General features: G+C 41.9%; 1 protein-coding gene across 1 annotated transcript in view; it reads left to right on the top strand.

Moving 5' to 3' along the window:
- The window catches only part of IGLON5 (IgLON family member 5), a 554166-nt gene that overhangs the window by 521691 nt on the left and 12942 nt on the right, over positions 1 to 19533 (top strand).

The following is a 19533-nucleotide window of genomic DNA, read 5'->3' as shown; positions in this document are numbered from 1 at the left end:
ACCTCAAACCAGATCCCTTAAAAAAGAGTACAGCCTAGATCCACTAAATAAATGAAGACCACCTAAATGCACAAACTAAAGAAATGCAGACCTCAGACCATTTCCCTTAAAGAAATAGATACCCCAGATAACACTTTAGATCTTAGACCTACCCCTGAAATAAAAGACGCTCTAAAAAATGTAGACCTAGACCGCAGACCAGAGTCAGACTACCTAAAAAATGCAGAACTCAGTCCCCTTAAAGTAATATAGATCCCAGACCAGACCTCCTAAAAATGCAGACCTTAGACCCCCTAAAGGTAATGCAGATCCCAGTCCAGACTGGTGCAGACTCCAGACTAGACCCCTAAAAAATAAGTAGACACCAGACTAAGAACGGTAAAGATATACAGACCCCCAAAGCAGAGCCCCTTGAAAAAAGCACATGTTAGGCTTTCGAGAAAAACGCTACCCCGAGAACAAACCCTGTAAAGATGTATAAAAGAAAATGAAGACTAGACCACCTAAAGAAAAGTAGACCCATAGACCAGACCTTCTAAAAATGCAGATCCTCAGACCACCTAAAGATATGCAGACCCACTGGATAAATGCCAAAATTAAAAATAGACATCAGATCGCCAAAAAATGGAAATCCTGGACCTTAGATAGGATACTATAAACTGATAGACTCCAGATTAGGCCTGCTTAAGAAATGAAGACTCCACTGTCTGGGGTCTAAGAGGTTGCCATCTGCTTCCACTGGTCCACTTTAATGTTTGTTTTTAATGTCAGTCTTTACTGTAGTTCTGGTATTCTTTTCATGAAGTCACTAGAGGTTTGTAATTGTGAGTTTTAATGAAGATGTGTAATGATAAAGTCAGCACTGCTGCATCTATTCAGCCTCCTGGAATTGCCCTTTAAGCAACTGCTTAATATAGATATAATATAGTGCTTAATATAGAAGCCAGTAATCATCAGGGTTTCTTCCCTGCGCTCGGCATTTTGCAGCGTCTCCACCGACCGTTGATTAAATTTGAAGACAGTTCACTTTTTGCATTCACATAAATCCCCCGTTGCTGATCTATATCCGCTGGCGAGGAATGCATCATCTCGGCAGCACGCACCGTATGTGTCTATTGTGCACTGAACTTTCATTCTCGTTCTCAGCGCAGATCTCAGAATTCCCATCAGGTTCTAATTTTATTTATTTTCATGTTCAAGATTTGTTACATCAGTTTCGGAAAACAATAGTCACTGATAGAGCGTGAGCGGAAATCGGCGCTCTGTGAATGTCAATGACGCCATTTCTATTCCGCAAGTCGATGAGCGAGAAATTGTTTCTGGAAGTAGGATGATATATTATTTAAGAAAAAAAACCTGTAGAATAAAATTCCCAAAATCCAGTTTACGTGTGATGGAATATTAGAATTTCTAGATTATCAAGCTGACTTTAAAGGGAACCTGTCAGGATGGTTTTACTACTAAATCTAGTGGTACAGATGAATAGATTGCAGAACAACAAAAAAAATGACACCGCTCTGATAATAATCCGTGGTTCCAGTGGTGAGAAATCGAGCTTTGAAGCTTTGAACCACCTTGGGGGTGTGGCAATACACTGGAAGTGCTCAGACACGCCCCCAATTTGCTTCCTGGCCAATTTGTATGTTGCCTCAAAGCTCGATTTTTCAGCGCTGTCACATCGGATTGCTATAAGACAAGTATCATTTTTATTGTTATATCAAGATGTACACACCTATACCACTAGTTTCAGGCATACAATTTCCCTTTAATTTATGTAATCCCTATTATGTCGTATCCAGTGGTATTCATTTAATCCAGCATTGGACTAAATATACTATAATTTTTGGAATAATCTGATAGTCTGACATTGCTGGTCGATGGCAGGATGAGAAATTCTATTAGTGCAGAATGCAAATAGTTGTCGCCCTGTGAGTTTCTTGGGAAAACTGTGGAAACCCTTTAAATGGCTCCAGCTGTAAGAAAGATTTTTAGGTCCTTGTAATCTCCGCCCCCCTGCAGTAGGGCCCCACCTACCGCATACTGTTAATAATTCTCTTTGGCCCCTCCAGCAACTAAGGCTTGAATTTGGCGGCTATGTCTCCACCTTTTATAGCTCATTATTACCAAATCTTCAGGAATTTCTGGGATGTTCTCCCAAAAAGTTAGACCTCCCAAGCTCCCCAAAGAAAAGCGTTCAAAAACATGCTTGATGCTTCACTATGAGAATGACCCTCATCGTCCAATCAAGAGGGGAATACTGGGGTATAAGGAGGTATAGCCTGTCAGAAGGGTGTGAAAAAAATTGAGGAGCCTCCCAGAAGATTATTTCCAGTGCCTCCATAGCTGTGCCGGCTGGGCGTAATGGGATGCACTGCAATATTGATGGACCCATTGCCCATTTTTTGCTACCATTATGTAATGAGGCTGGGCTCCGATCTCTAGCCGCCATCTTTTTCCTTCCCTCTGTGAATCATCAGTGGCACAGGCCTCCGTAGCAGTGCGCTGGTTAACCCTGCTTGCCAGGAAATTGCAAACCTCCAGGCGTCGGCTTCTCCCAGACGGGCGCTTGCCTGAATATTTTCTCCATCCAATCAGTCATTTATGAGCCATCCTATTCCATTCCCTTTAAAATGTGAGAAATTCTCCTTGTGTGATTACTCGGCGAGCAGAATTTGTGGCAGTAATAACATCTCCTTTGCCATTCATTAGAACTGCTAATAGCCTTCTCCGCGCAGCCTGGGCCTGTGCCCGCGGGATACCAGCCTCTCTGTTTGTGTCGTATTTATTACATTGTAACTTCCGATAATTACGGCACAGTGTGGAATGTGTGTGGAATAACCAGGGCACAGGAGCTCACAATCTATGGCTGCTCTGAAGGCTTCACCGCCCCGGGGAACACATCCAAGATTGTCAAAGAGATCTGGGAAAAGCAGAACCTGACGGGCATCAGACTCCAATGTAGGGTTTGGGTGTGCGGAAACTGATAGAATTCATGCAGACATAATTGGGGCCAGTCAGGTGCCAGATTATCAAATGTTCTGGATATGCACTAATATGTGCACATGCTGCGGCAGCCGGTCTCTACCTCCATGTGATACATATGTGCACATGCTGCGGCATCCAGCCTCCACCTCTGTGTGATACATATGTGCACATGTTGCGGCAGCCGGTCTCTACCTCCATGTGATACATATGTGCACATTTTGCGGCAGCCGGTCTCTACCTCCATGTGATACATATGTGCACATGTTGCGGCAGCCGGTCTCTACCTCCGTGTGATTCATATGTGCAAATGCTGCAGCAGCCGGTCTCTACCTCCATGTGATACATATGTGCACATGCTGCAGCAGCCGGTCTCTACCTCTGTGTGATACATATGTGCACGTGCTGCGGCAGCCGGTCTCTACCTCCATGTGATACATATGTGCACATGCTGCGGCATCCAGTCTCCACATCTGTGTGATACATATGTGCACATGTTGCGGCAGCCGGTCTATACCTCTATGTGATACATATGTGCACATTTTGCGGCGGCCGGTCTCTACCTCCATGTGATACATATGTGCACATGTTGCGGCAGCCGGTCTCTACCTCCGTGTGATTCATATGTGCAAATGCTGCAGCAGCCGGTCTCTACCTCCATGTGATTCATAATGTGCACATGATGCAGGTAGCCGGTCTCTACCTCCGTGTCATACATACGTGCACATACTGCGGCAGCCAGTCTCTACCTCTGTGTGATACACACGTGCACATGCTGCGGCAGCCAGTCTCTACCTCCATGTGATACATATGTGCACATGCTGTGGCAGCCGCTCTCTACTTTTGTGTGATACATATGTGCACATGCTGTGGCAGCCAGTCTCTACCTCCGTGTGATACACATGGGGACATGCTGCTGCAGCCAGTCTCTACCTCCGTGTGATACATATGTACACATGCTGCAGCAGCCGGTCTCTACCTCTGTGTGATACACATGTGCACATGCTGCGGCAGCTGGTCTCTACCTCCGTGTGATACACATGGGCACATGCTGCAGCAGCCAGTCTCTACCTCTCACGTGACACACATGTGCACATGCTGCGGCAGCCGGTCTCTACCTCTGTGTGATAAATATGTGCACATGCTGCGCGGCATCCAGTCTCTATCTCCGTGTGATACACATGGGCACATGCTGCGGCAGCCAGTCTCTACCTCTGTGTTATACACATGTGCACATGCTGCGGCAGCCGGTCTCTACCTCTGTGTGATAAATATGTGCACATGCTGCGGCAGCCGGTCTCTACCTCCGTGTGATACATATGTGCAAATGCTGCGGCAGCCGGTCTCTACCTCTGTGTGATGCATATGTGCACATGTTGCGGCAGCCGGTCTCTACCTCTGTGTGATACATATGTGCACATGCTGCGGCAGCCGGTCTCTACCTCCATGTGATACATTATGTGCACTTGTTGCGGGCAGCCGGTCTCTACCTCCGTGTCATACATACTTGCACATGCTGCGGCAGCCAGTCTTTACCTCCGTGTGATTCACATGTGTACATGCTGCAGCAGCCAGTCTCTACCTTCGTGTGATACATATGTGCACATAGTGGGCAGCCGGTCTCTACCTCTATGTGATACATACAGTATGTGTACATGTTGCAGCAGCCGGTCTCTACTTCCGTGTGATACATATGTGCACATGTTGCGCCAGCCAGACTCTACCTCCGTGTGATACATATGTGCACATGGTGTGGCAGTCGGTCTCTACCTCCATGTGATACATATGTGCACATGCTGCGGCAGCCGGTCTCTATCTCCGTGTGATACATATGTGCACACGGTGGGCAGCCGGTCTCTACCTCCATGTGATACATACAGTATGTGTACATGCTGCAGCAGCCAGTCTCTACTTCCGTGTGATACATATGTGCACATGTTGCGGCAGCCGGTCTCTACCTCCGTGTGATACATATGTGCACATGCTGTGGCAGACGGTCTCTACCTCCGTGTGATACATATGTGCACATGCTGCGGCAGCCGGTCTCTACCTCCATGTGATACATATGTGCACATGCTGCGGCAGTCGGTCTCTACCTCCGTGTGATACATACGTGCACATGCTGTGGCAGCCGGTCTCTACCTCCATGTGATACATATGTGCACATGCTGCGACAGCCAGTCTCTACCTCCTTATGATACATATGTGCACATGCTGCGACAGCCAGTCTCTACCTCCTTATGATACATATGTGCACATGCTGCGGCAGCCGGTCTCTACCTCCGTGTGATACATATGTGCACATGCTGCGGCACCCAGTCTCTACCTCCGTGTGATACATATTTGCACATGGTGTGGCAGCCGGTCTCTACCTCCATGTGATACATATGTGCACATGCTGCGGCAGCCGGTCTCTACCTCCGTGTGATACATATGTGCACATGTTGCGACAGCCAGTCTCTACCTCCGTGTGATACGTATGTGCACATGCTGCGACAGCCAGTCTCTACCTCCGTGTGATACGAATGTGCACATGCTGCGGCAGCCAGTCTCTACCTCCTTGTGATACATATGTGCAGGACGTCTCCTTTATGCAGCACTTAAAACACATAAATAAATAATCAGATGATGCGCGGCCCAGAGACGCCTCTAACATATGGAAAAATCGCTGCTCTTGGAAGAAAACTGGATGACTCCTCCTGATACTTATGGGAGAATTTACATCCATATGTTTCTGGGGATTAGCTTTTTCTTTAAAGCGATTCCCACAAGTCGTCTGTGACCGACAAAAGATAAACACATGAAAAGAACATATCAGATGGCACAGCTGATACAATGTAACCTTATTCTGACCTTCCACATTCTTATTCCTGAAGGCGCAGATGTGCTCTTGTATTTATATAGCACTGCTCATCCTGAGCCTCCTGGTTCATCCGTAGCATTTCAGCAGTGCGTGACAAACTCGCCTCCACTGCTGAAATTTCACATACTGTTCCCTATGGAAACCCGACCGCTGCAAATATTGTAATACATTGGAAGTTTTTCAATAATTTTCTAAGCCTGCTAAGAGCTAGACATAAGACTGAGCTTAGGGCTAAGGCTAGGACTAAAGTTAGGGTAAGGGCTAGGGCAATAAAATACCGTAGTTGCAAAAAAAAACAATAGAAATTGCTTTATTTATTTTTTATTGCATGTTTATGTATTTTTTGTGCTACAATGTAAAATAGTTATGTAAAAATGCAACAAAATGCAATAAGAATTAATACATAATATAAATATTTAATTTTGTTGCATTTAAATATAACTATTTATATTATAGTAAATAAAAAATACATAAAAATGGAATAAAAATCAATAAAAATAAATGTAGATTAAAATTGCATTTTTTGTATTTTTTATGTATTATAAAAGTTACACAAAATGCAATAAAATTAAATAAGAATTCATATATACAGTGTATATATATATATATATATATATATAAAAATATGTATATATGTGTGTGTGTATATACCACACACATATATCAATTCTTATTTCATTTCAACTTTTATATTATAATGCAAATAATAATTTTTATGTATGTTTTATTTACATTAATATAAAAATAGTATATGTATATCTTTATTGCATTTTTTGCATTTCTATAAAATTATTATTTATTCTAGTACATAAAGTGCAATAAAATTCAATAAAAATTAATATCTTTTTTATTGCATTTTATTCAGTTTTATTATTTTAGATTACTGTAAATTCATATATACCTTTTCTATTAATATATATTATTTATATGTTATATATTATTCATACTGTAAATAACGGTATATATATTTTGCATTTTCAAACCTATTTTATCTAAATGTTATATTTATATATCTATAAGCTAGGGTTAGGGCTAGGACTAAAGCTAGGGTTAGGACTAAACGTAGGGTTAGGGCTAGCATTGTATTATAGCAATGTATAATTATTTATTTTTTAGATTTTATTTTAGATTTCAGCATAAAGCTGAATAAATTAGAAGGTCAAATGTCAAACTATAATTACATCAATATCTTTTTAAAATCCAGTACAAGTGATTGAGGGAATAAAAGGTTCAATAATGAACTGGTGGAAGGAAGTTAGGGATTCCGAGTGGTCCATGGGTTAGGGAGTGAAAATACTTGCCCTGCCATGGATGCTGGCAGACTACTACACCACTGATCCAAATATAATGCTGGTAATTTTGCATGGATAAACTATTAGCACCCATAGGGGGAGCAGTAACATAATCCATATCATATTATAAATGACCCTAATACAATAATAAGACATTACTGGTTGAAGTAATCACTGCGGCCAGTGACCTGACTTCTGCACTTCTTGCATAGAACAGGCAATGTATGGATTTCTCTATAGGCAATAAAATAGCAATTACTCCACTAAATTAACTAATAAATCAGGTGCTTAGCCCGAGACCCGGACAACGCGATGCTTCCATCAACGATATCGCGGCGAAAAAAAAACGCCACCAGCAATGATTTACAGCCCACATAAAACCATAACGAAGAGCATCAGTCATCGTACATGCAAGGACATTAGCATAAATCAATTTATCAATGAAATCATCCAGACTTAGCCCAGCAATTAAGGAGTTAAATATATAAATTACTCAATCACAGAGATCACGTGAGGATGAGGGTGTCACACGTTTCGGGATCTCCGAAGAAAATCCTGTCCTATTTATTATTAACTGACCTCTATTTAAAGGGATTGTCCATTCCAATAATTATTTATCTTAATATCAAATATTGGGATTGACTGTCTTCAAAAAAACATTGTTCTCTGAATGTTCTCCTGCATGCAAAAGTAAAAGAGATGAAACCAAATCTCTCCAGTTATATCATTTGCAATTTATATATTTTTTCAATTTTTATTAATATACGTTATTTTATAGTTTTCTTACTTTAGTGGATGCAATTGCTGTTTCAAAGTACAATAAACATCTCCTAAATGTAGAGAATTCTTTCTTAGCGGGAAAAACTGCAACATTTTCCCTTCAGCGGCCACTAGTGGCACATTGCAATACTGCAAGCTGGCTATGAACATTAAGGAGCATCTATATAATACTTTTATCCATTGCATTTACCTGTTTTACAACATGCAAAACGCCAGAGCTGAAATTCTCACATAGTCCTCTAGTCCTTCAATGTGTGAATGCTGTAATTTTACCTGCAGTCCAATGTAGAAACATATTTTGTGCCAAATGACAACTCTAAATCCAGTGTAAGGGGATTAAGAAGTGAAGGGAGACATATAGGAGTGTTTAAAACTGAGTATCTGTAGATGAACACCACCATCTGCTGGTCAAAGTGAAAGTAAAGAAAGAATTATAGCAGTAGGAACCCCAAGAGTGGAAGGGCATTTTCCCAGGGAAGAGGTGGAAGATGACACCAGGTCAAGTGATACCTGTGACGCAGTTCCTAATTATAAAAGGCCTGGTCGGACTGAGAAGAGACGAGTTGGTGTCAAAACAAGACAGGTCGTGTGGCTGCGAGGTGAGCTTACAGCCACCAACGCCACAGAAGAGTCCGAGAGCGGTCAGATGCTGGAGAAAGCCTGAGCTATAAGTAAAATCCATGCCCCACGCCAGTAGACCGTAAGCAGTGCCAGTAGAAGACTGTGACTAGCGCCAGTAGAAGACCGTAAGCAGTGGCAGTAGAAGACCTTGACCAACACCTGTTGAAGACTGTAAGCAGGACCAGTAGAAGACCATAAGAAGCGCTAGTAGAAGACAATGACCATCACAAATAGAAGACCCTGACCAATTGCAGTAGAAGACCATGGCCAGCGCCAGTAGAAGACCGTGACCAGCTCCAGTAGAAGACCGTGACCAGCTTCGGTAGAAGACCGTGACCAATGCCAGTAGAAGACCGTGACCAGCACCAGTAGAAGACTGACCAGCGCCAGTAGAAGACCATTACTAGCGCCAGTAGAAGACTGTGACTAGCGCCAGTAGAAGACCATTACCAGCTCCAGTAGAAGACCGTGAACAACGCCAGTAGAAGACTGTGACCAGCGCCAGTAGAAGACCATTACCAACGTCAGTAGAAGACCGTGACCAGCACCAGTAGAAGTGTCACCAGCGCCAGTAGAAAACCATTACCACGCCAGTAGAAGACCGTGACCAGCGCCACTAGAAGACCGTGACCACCGCCACTAGAAGACCGTGACCACCGCCACTAGAAGACCGTGACCACCGCCACTAGAAGACCGTGACCACCGCCAGTAGAAGACCGTGACCAGCGCCAGTAGAAGACCGTGACCAGCGCCAGTAGAAGACCGTGACCAGCGCCAGTAGAAGACCGTGACCAGCGCCAGTAGAAGACCGTGACCAGCGCCAGTAGAAGACCGTGACCAGCGCCAGTAGAAGACGGTGACCAGCGCCAGTAGAAGACGGTGACCAGCGCCAGTAGAAGACCGTGACCAGCGCCAGTAGAAGACCGTGACCAGCGCCAGTAGAAGACTGTGACCAACACCAGTAGAAGACTGTAAGCAGTATTAGTAGAAGACTGTAAGCAGCTCCAGTAGAGGATTGTAAGTAGTGCTAGTAGAAGACAGTGACCAGATCAGAACCAGGCTCAGGAGATGATCCAGCTATGGCAGAGGACTGTTCCTATGGGCTGTTACTTCCAGCATAAATGTATAATAGAGGGTAAGAGCTGGGGCCATACTTCAGAGAACAGAGAAGGCCAGTGTGAGGAGCACACTGTATACCCAGTGACTCACATATCTAGGGCTTGCGGCCTAGCGGGAAATACCAGTGACCTCCTGCTTGGGCCAGTGTAGCAATCAGAGGTGGTTATAGAAACTACTTCGGGGACGGGCCTAATACTGAAAATGAAGCCTTTTAAGCTGAGATATAACGGCTAAGCATTATTCAATAACCATCGTTTAACTGCTAGAAAATAAGGACATAAATAGGACGTAGAATAGATCTCGTATTACACACGTGGTCAAAATTGACAACTCTTTCCTTTGCTTCCTCTGGTCCATGTTGAGTGTGATACAGACCATGTCACCAAACAGCACAGTGACTATCTGTAGCCCTATATACAGGCCCACTCACTGATTCCTAGACAGTAGACACCTGTTTCTAATTATTGGACACATCTTGATTTAACTTGTCCCTTTTCTCACATTATTTTCAGGGATACCATCATTTCTGTCCAGGCCTATTTCATGAGGTTTTTTTCTTTAAATTCTGTGGAGGCATGGTTGAAAAGCAATGTCTGACTTTCATTTGTTCATTTTCATTGATTTTTTATGTATTACATTTGTCAGATTCAGGCTGTGTGCCCACATAGCGATTTTTAAGCGTTTTTGCCGCGATTTTCAGCGCGAAAACGTTTAAAAATCATGTACAGAACGCCCCCCATGCATTCCTATGGCATTCCGCACATGCTGTGCTAATGCTGCGCTTTTTTCCGCGGCGGAATCGCATCGCGGAAAAAATCGCAGCATGCTCATTCTTTTGTGCGGAATCGCAAAGAATTGCCGCGATTCCGCACCCATAGGAATGCATGAGAATCGCTTACTTCCCGCATGTGGCTATGCGTCTCATGTGCGGTTGGTACCCACGGTGTGGAGGAGAGGAGACTGTCCTCCAGGCCCTGGGTACCATACCCCTGTAAAAAAAAGAATAAAAAATAAAAAATCGGTGTATATTTACCTTCCGACGTCCCGCGCTGCCATCCCGGGCCACAGCGTTCCCAGTAATGCCTTGCGGCAAGGTCCTGTGATGACGTAGTCTCGCGTGACTCTAGCGGTCTCACGAGATCGCTATAGCAACGCGAGACTACGTCATCACAGGTCTCGCAAGGCATTACTGGGAACGCTGAGGCCGGGAATGCAGCGCGGGACACCGGAAGGTAAATATACCCCGATTTTTTTTATTTTTTTTTAGCATTTTTACATTCTATCTTTTATTATTGATGCCGCATAGGCGGCCTCAATAGTAAAAACCTGGTCACACTTGTCAAACACTATGTTTGACGAGTGTGACCAACCTGTCAATCACTTTCCAAGCGATGCTTCAAATCGCTTGGAAAGTGCTTGAGAAAATCGCGCGGTAAAATCGCGGTGAAATCGCGCGGGAAAAAAACGTGCGATATCTGGGAAGGAGTCCGGTTTTTGGTGTGCGTTTTAACACGCACCGTGGGCACATAACCTCAAGTTATTTCTGTGACCATTGTGGGTTTTTCTGTCATTAAACGAGGGGTACCAACAATTTTGACCATGTGTGTAAGTTGCCTCACTGTGTTCTGCTAGAGTCATTTAGTCCCTGTTACTTTAGTGACCCTGTTACTGTTCCCTGCAATATCCTGCTTACTTGTATCTATATACTTATAAATGGATTTTCTTCCTGTGTTTGTGAAACACAGTGTTGGTTAAATCCCGCTACTGAGTCCTCATTCTGTGCTGTTGCATCTAAACGACCTGTTAACACCAGTGCTGCTGAAAGTTTAGCTTCACATCGTCCAACCATAGGTAGGTTTCTGTTTTTAAAAATGAACCCTAGTCTAGTGCCCCCTAATGTAAGGCGACCGCAGCCTTTTGAGTGCACATTTTTGCCAAGTGGATAAGAAGTGTCTCCGGTATTAAAGTTTTTCTCCTAGGAACTGATAAAACATTTTTCAGATAATTGCTTTGAGATTAAAACGATTCCTCCCCAGTGAAAGTTTATTTGCAATTTGTCTGTTTAGCCGATTAAACTTATCAACAATTATAAATTACCAGAGAAAACAGCACGGGCTCCGAGGGGAGCGGAGAAAAGTAAAAACATGGAGTATTATCTAACGCATTTCCATATCACTGTGTAACCATCTTTTAGGGTCTTTTCAGAATCGCTAGGTCATGTGGTGATTTTACAAGGCTTCTAGCTCTTCTAGTGTCCACATAGTAGTTTTAGCTTATATAATGCTTATACAGTATATTAATTCTACATCATATAATCTCAAAACAGGAGTTCTCAATCTGGTGTCTATTCAGGAATTCTAAGAGTGGCGATCCAAAAGTAATGATAATCAATAATAAACACAATGAATATAGTAAAAAAAAAAAATTATTTTTCTACATAGTCTCCTAACAAGTCTATACATTTAGTCCATCTCTTTTCTAAACTTAGAATTACCTTCGAAAAAAATTCTTGATCTTGACCCTCAAACAACTCCCCAACAGCGGTTATCACGTCGCTATTGTCGTCAAATTTCTTGCCCGGAGGTGTTCCTTGAGCCGAGGAAAGAGAAAGAAGTCACTGGGGGCTAGATCTGGCGAATAGGGGGGGTGTTCCACCAGTTCAAAGCCCGCTTCTTGAATGGTAGCCATGGCAACTGCAGCTTTGTGAGCCGGTGCGTTATCTTGGTGAAACAGCACTCCAGCCCGCAGTTTGCCGCGCCATTTCTCCTTGATAGCCTCCCGCAATCTTCTTATTTGTTCTGCGTAGTAGGAGCCCGTAATAGTGGCTCCCTTCTCCAAATAGTCCACCATAATAATTCCTTCAGTGTCCCAAAAAACGGACGCCATAACCTTCCCTGGTGAGCTTTACACTTTGAATTTCTTCGGCGTCGGTTCGTCGGCTCGTTTCCATGTCATCGATTGTTGTTTAGTTTCGGGATCAAAGTGGTGGATCCAGGTCTCATCCATGGTCAAAAAACGTGACAAAAAATTCTCCTTGTCTGCTTGGAACTTTTCGAGATTTGCTATTGAAATGTCAACTCGTTTCTTTTTTTTCTCGTCGGTTAACATTTTTGGCACCCAACGCGCGGAGACCTTTCTCATATGCAATTCTTTTGCAAGGATTCTTTGAATACTGCCATATGAGATCCCTGTGACCTCAGCTACATGCCTGATAGTCACTCTTCGATCTGCCAACACAACTTCTTCAACTTTTTTCACGTTTTCTTCATTGAGGGACGTGGGTGGGCGTCCTTCGCGATGTTCATCTTCCGTCGATGTTCTTCCCAGCTTAAATTCCTTGGCCCAGCGTGCAACTGTGGAATATGGAGGAGAAGAGAACCCCAATGTTTCCACCAAGTTGCTGTGTATGTCTTTGGTAGACATTTTTTTCAAGCAGAGGTATTTGATGACAGCTCTGAGCTCGGTTTTTTCCATTTTGATGTTCACTCCTTGGCAGTTCATATTCAAATGAATGTAGCTCCCGGGAACCGTGGCCTATTTAAGTGATTTTTTTTTCCTGGACTAGTGGGTATCTAAGAGAGAAGAAAACATTTTATTTTAATTTCTGTGTGCAATAGAAATAACCGATTATCATTACTTTTGGATCGCCCCTCGTAGGTCTTGTAGTGCCCATATAGGACTTCTATGTCTTGTAGTGCCCATATAGGATTTCTAGGTCTTGTTGTGTCCAAACAGGACTTTTAGGTCTTGTTGTGTCCATACAGAACTTCTAGGTCTTGTTGTGTCCATACAGGACTTCTAGGTCTTGTTGTGTCCATACAGGACATCTAGGTCTTGTTGTGTACATACAGGACTTTTATGTCTTGTTGTGTCCATACAGGACCTCTAGGTCTTGTTGTTTCCATACAGGACTCTTAGGTCTTGTTGTGATCATACAGGACTTCTAGGTCTTGTTGTCTCCATACAGGACTTTTAGGTCTTGTTGTGTCCATATAGGGCTTCTAGTTCTTGTTGTGTTCATACAGGACTTTTAGGTCTTGTTGTGGTCATACAGGACTTCTAGGTCTTGTTGTGTCCATACAGGACATTTAGGTCTTGTAGTACCCATTCAAGAGTTAAAGGTCTATTAGTACTCACACAGGAATTCTTGGTCTTGTAGTGCCCATAAAGGAGTTCTCGGTCTTGTATTGTCCATGCAGAAGTTCTCAGTCTTATTGTTTTCATACAGGAGTTCTCAATTTGGTTGTGTCCATACTGGTGTTCTCGGTCTTGTGGTGACAATTCAGGAGTTCTAAGTCTTGTAGTTATCAAACAGAAGTTCTTAATCACCCGGTAGTCATACCTCACTACTATCTTACAGTTGTGGCCAAAAGTATTGACGCCCCTGCAATTCTGTCAGAAAATACTCAGTTTCTTCCTGAAAATGATTGCAAACACAAATTCTTTGGTATTATTATCTTCATTTAATTTGTCTTAAATGAAAAAACACAAAAGAGAATGAAGCAAAAAGCAAAACATTGATCATTTCACACAAAACTCCAAAAATGGGCCAGACAAAAGTATTGACACCCTCAGCCTAATACTTGGTTGCACAACCTTTAGTCAAAATAACTGCGACCAACCGCTTCCGGTAACCATCAATGAGTTTCTTACAATGCTCTGCTGGAATTTTAGACCATTCTTCTTTGGCAAACTGCTCCAGGTCCCTGATATTTGAAGGGTGCCCTCTCCAAACTGCCATTTTTAGATCTCTCCACAGGTGTTCTATGGGATTCAGGTCTGGACTCATTGCTGGCCACCTTAGAAGTCTCCAGTGCTTTCTCTCAAACCATTTTCTAGTGCTTTTTGAAGTGTGTTTTGGGTCATTGCCCTGCTGGAAGACCCATGACCTCTGAGGGAGACCCAGCTTTCTCACACTGGGCCCTACATTATGCTGCAAAATTTGTTGGTAGTCTTCAGACTTCATAATCCCATGCACACGGTCAAGCAGTCCAGTGCCAGAGGCAGCAAAGCAACCCCAAAACATCAGGGAACCTCCACCATGTTTGACTGTAGGGACCGTGTTTTTTTCTTTGAATGCGTCTTTTTTTCTCCTGTAAACTCTATGTTGATGCCTTTTCCCAAAAAGCTCTACTTTTGTCTCATGTGACCAGAGAACATTCTTCCAAAGCGTTTTAGGCTTTTTCAGGTAAGTTTTGGCAAACTCCAGCCTGGCTATTTTTTATGTCTCGGGGTAAGAAGTGGGGTCTTCCTGGGTCTCCTACCATACAGTCCCTTTTCATTCAGATGCCGACGGATAGTACGGGTTGACACTGTTGTACCCTCGGACTGCAGGGCAGCTTGAACTTGTTTGGATGTTAGTCGAGGTTCTTTATCCAACATCCGCACAATCTTGCGTTGAAATCTCTTGTCAATTTTTCTTTTCCGTCCACATCTAGGGATGTTAGCCACAGTGCCATGGGCTTTAAACTTCTTGATGACACTGGGCACGGTAGACACAGGAACATTCAGGTCTTTGGAGATGGACTTGTAGCCTTGAGATTGCTCATGCTTCCTCACAATTTGGTTTCTCAAGTCCTCAGACAGTTCTTTGGTCTTCTTTCTTTTCTCCATGCTCAATGTGGTACACACAAGGACACAGGACAGAGGTTGAGTAAACTTTAATCCATGTCAACTGGCTGCAAGTGTGATTTAGTTATTGCCAACACCTGTTAGGTGCCACAGGTAAGATACAGGTGCTGTTAATTACACAAATTAGAGAAGCATCTCATGATTATATCCAATTTGGCTTTAGGACAATTCTTTTTGTGTTTTTTCCTTTAAGACAAATTAAATGAAGATAATAATACCAAAGAATTTGTGTTTGCAATCATTTTCAGGAAGAAACTGAGTATTATCTGACAGAATTGCAGGGGTGTCAATACTTTTGGCCACAACTGTATGTTCTGCCCATACAATAGCACTTTCTGTTGTGGCACAGCCTTTGACCCATCATGACCTTTTAGTCATCAAGCAAATGGATTCTTGAGCACATCTATGAAATTAGGGATGGTGGCCATACAAATGATAGTTATGATTTTAAGTAGATGCTTCGATGGATTCTTATGAGGTCATAATGGAAATCGGCCAACCTCTTTATTGATTTCCAGTGGAATTCCAGTCCATGAAAAGTAATTTATCTGAAGTACTCTTGAGGATATCAGATTCTCTCCAACCTCCATCGTGGTGATCAACGTTATCTTCAGAAGAAAGCCTTGTTCATATTTTGTAATCTCTTGTTATGACAGTTCTGATGACCTCCAATACACACATATTAAAAATAAATGAGCCATGTTATTGCTCTGTGATACCGAAATAGTGCCTTGGCCGACAGCGCCTTCGACTCCATGTACTTCATGTTCTTTATAGTGAAAAAGCCACACAGAAGCCACGTAGTGCTAAAAGGGTCTAAAATTATTGTGCCATTAATACTGCTCCTATGTATAAGAATATAACTACTATAATACTGCTCATATGTACTAGAATATAACTACTATAATACTGCCCCTATATGCAAGAATATAACTACCATAATACTGCTCCGTATGTACAATAATATAGCTACTATAATACTGCCCATATGTACAAGTATATAGTAACATAGTAAATAAGGTTGAAGGAAGACTTTAAGTCCATCTAGTTCAACCTGTATCCTATCCTAACCTACCCTAACATGTTGATCAAGAGGAAGGAAAAAAAAACCCATGTGGCAAACAGTAATCTTCACATTGGGGAAAAAAAAATCCTTCCCGACTCCACATACGGCAATCAGACTAGCTCCCTGGATCAACGCAATATTAAGGAAACTAGTGTATATACCCTGTAATATTATACTTTTCAAGAAAGGCATCCAGTCCCTTCTTAAATTTTAGTAGGGAATCACTCATTACAACATCATATGGCAGAGAGTTCCATAGTCTCACTGCTCCTACAGTAAAGAATCCGCATCTGTGAGTATGCTTAAACCTTCTTTCCTCCAGACGTAGAGGATGCCCCCTTGTCCCCGTCACAGGTCTAAGAGTAAAAAGATCATTAGAAAGGCCTTTGTACTGTCCCCGCATATATTTATACATTGTAATAAGATCACCCCTAAGCCTTCGATTTTCCAAACTAAATAACCCCAAGTGTAATAACCTGTCTTGGTATTGCAGACCCCCAGGTTCCCTAATAACCTTGGTCGCTCTTCTCTGCTCCAGTTCAGCTATGTCTTTCTTATACACCAGAGACCAGAGCTGTACACAGTATTCTAAGTGTGGTCGCACTAGTGACTTATATAGAGGTAAAATTATGTTCTCCTCATGAGCATCTATGCCTCTTTTAATGCATCCCATTATTTTATTTGCCTTTGCAGCAGCTGCCTGACATTGGCCACTAAATGTGAGTTTGTTGTCCACCCATACACCCAGGTCTTTTTCAGTGACAGTTTTGCCCAGTGTTCTACAATTAAGCACATAATTATACATCTTGTTTGTTCTACCCAAGTGCATGACCTTACATTTATCCCCATTAAAGCTCATTTGCCATTTATCAGCCCAAGCTTCTAGTTTACATAAATCCTCCTGTAATATAAAATTGTCCTCCTCTGTATTGATTACCCTGCAGAGTTTAGTGTCATCTGCAAATATTGAAATTCTACTTTCTATGCCCCCTACAAGGTCATTAATAAATATGTTAAAAAGAAGCGGGCCCAATACTGACCCCTGTGGTACCCCACTGCTAACCATGACCCAGACTGAATGTGCTCCATTAATAACCACCCTTTGTTTCCTACCCTTGAGCCAGCTCTTAACCCACTTACACATATTTTCCCCTATCCCCATTGTTCTCATTTTATGTGTCAACCTTTTGTGTGGCACCATATCAAAAGCTTTTGAAAAGTCCATGTACACCACTGCATTCCTTTGGTCCAGTCCGGAACTTACTTCTTCATAAAAGCTTATCAGATTAGTCTGACAAGAACGGTCCCTCATAAACCCATGTTGATATTGGGTCATGAGGTTATGCTTCTTCAGATACTCCAGTATAGTATCTCTTAGAAAACCCTCCAGGATTTTACCTACAGTTGAGGTTAAGCTTACTAGCCTATAATTTCCAAGTTCAGTTTTTGTCCCCTTTTTGAATATTAGCACCACATTTGCTATACACCAGTCCTGTGGTACAGACCTTGTTATTATGGAATCTTTAAAGATTAAAAATAATGGTCTATCTATGACTGTACTTAATTCCTGCAGTACTCGTGGGTGTATCCCATCTGGGCCCGGGGATTTGTCAATTTTAGTGGTTTTTAGCCGCTGCCGTACTTCCTGCTGGGTTAAGCAGGTGACATTTAATGGAGAATTTTTTTTATCACTAATCATGTTATCCGCCATGGGATTTTCTTGTGTAAATACTGTTGAAAAAAAGTCATTTAGCATATTGGCTTTTTCCTCATCCTCATCCACCATTTCACCCAGACTATTTTTAAGGGGGCCAACATTATCATTTTTTAGTTTCTTACTATTTATGTAGTGTCAAAGAAATGGTTAATCTTAGTTCTCTAAAGTCTAGGAAAATATCAGAAAAACAAGTCTTGTAACCCATGACACCATTTTAATTGTTTTCATCTGTCTACGTGGTTGAATACTTTTGCCAGTGGTCAGCTCCAAATTCCCTCTCTTCTATATTTGAATAATGTCTAAATATGCCAAGGCCAAGTATCTTCTTGGCCAAAAAGCACTAACAGGATATGGTTCCACGAATTGTTAAATTGACCTAAAGGAAATGCCAAAACCCCCTCCATGCTCCCGCCACATCTAATTAAAATTATCTCATATCCCAGGATATAGTTGATATATCGTTATATAACTTATCTTTTGTGCCAATTATTGTGTAAACTCTCCTTCATTTTGCCAATTATTACACAATGTTATGGAATTGTCCATATTTGTTCATTTCCTCTTCTGATGAGCTATAAAAGATCTACCCTGACCCTCCCAATAAAGGAGATTTACTTGATAGACAAGCAACCTGTGTCTCTCGTTTTATTTCTCCCAATCCTAGGTACCTAGGCAAAAGCTCCTCCTGAGCTATACCCGAGGAGACATAGAAATCCCTTCTCCGACAGTAGTTAAAGAATATTTTGGGATTATTTTTACTTTCTCTGGCAATGAGTCTCTCTGTCTCAATCTTTGCTGTCTTGATTTGCTTTTTACAGAATTTATTTAATTTTCTGTATTTATTTAATGTCTCATTACTACCTACTTGCTTTAATTCTCTAAATGCTTTCTTTTTGTCACTTATTGCGCCCCTTACAGCTCTATTTAACCATAGTGGTTTCCTCCTATTTCTAGCATGTTTCTAGCATATAACTACTATAATACTGCATCTTTGTACAACAATATAACTACTATAATTCTCTCCCCTATGTACAAGAGTATAATTACTATAATACCGCTCCTATGTACAAGAATATAACTACTATAATACTGCCTCTATGTACATGAATTTAAGTACTATAATACTGCCCCTATGTACAAAAATATAGCTACTATAATACTGCCCCTATGTACAAAAATATAACTAATAAAATACTGCTGCTATGTACAAAAATATAACTACTATAATACTGCTCCTATATACAAGAATATAACTAATAAAATACTACTCCAATGTACAAGACTATAACTACTATAATACCACCCCCTATTTACAAGAATATAACTACAATAATACTGCTCCTATATACAAGAATATAACTACTATAATATGGCCCCCTATGAACAAGAATATACCGTAACTACTATATTATTGCCCCAAGGTACAAGAATATGACTACTACAATGCTGCCCCCTAGGTAAA

Source organism: Dendrobates tinctorius, unplaced genomic scaffold, assembly GCF_039654945.1.
Source record: "Dendrobates tinctorius isolate UK_male_01 unplaced genomic scaffold, ASM3965494v1 ptg000028l, whole genome shotgun sequence".
NCBI classification, from domain to species: domain Eukaryota; kingdom Metazoa; phylum Chordata; class Amphibia; order Anura; family Dendrobatidae; genus Dendrobates; species Dendrobates tinctorius.
The sequence above is the reverse complement of the archived record's forward strand: the minus strand, read 5'-3'. Positions and strand labels throughout refer to the sequence as shown.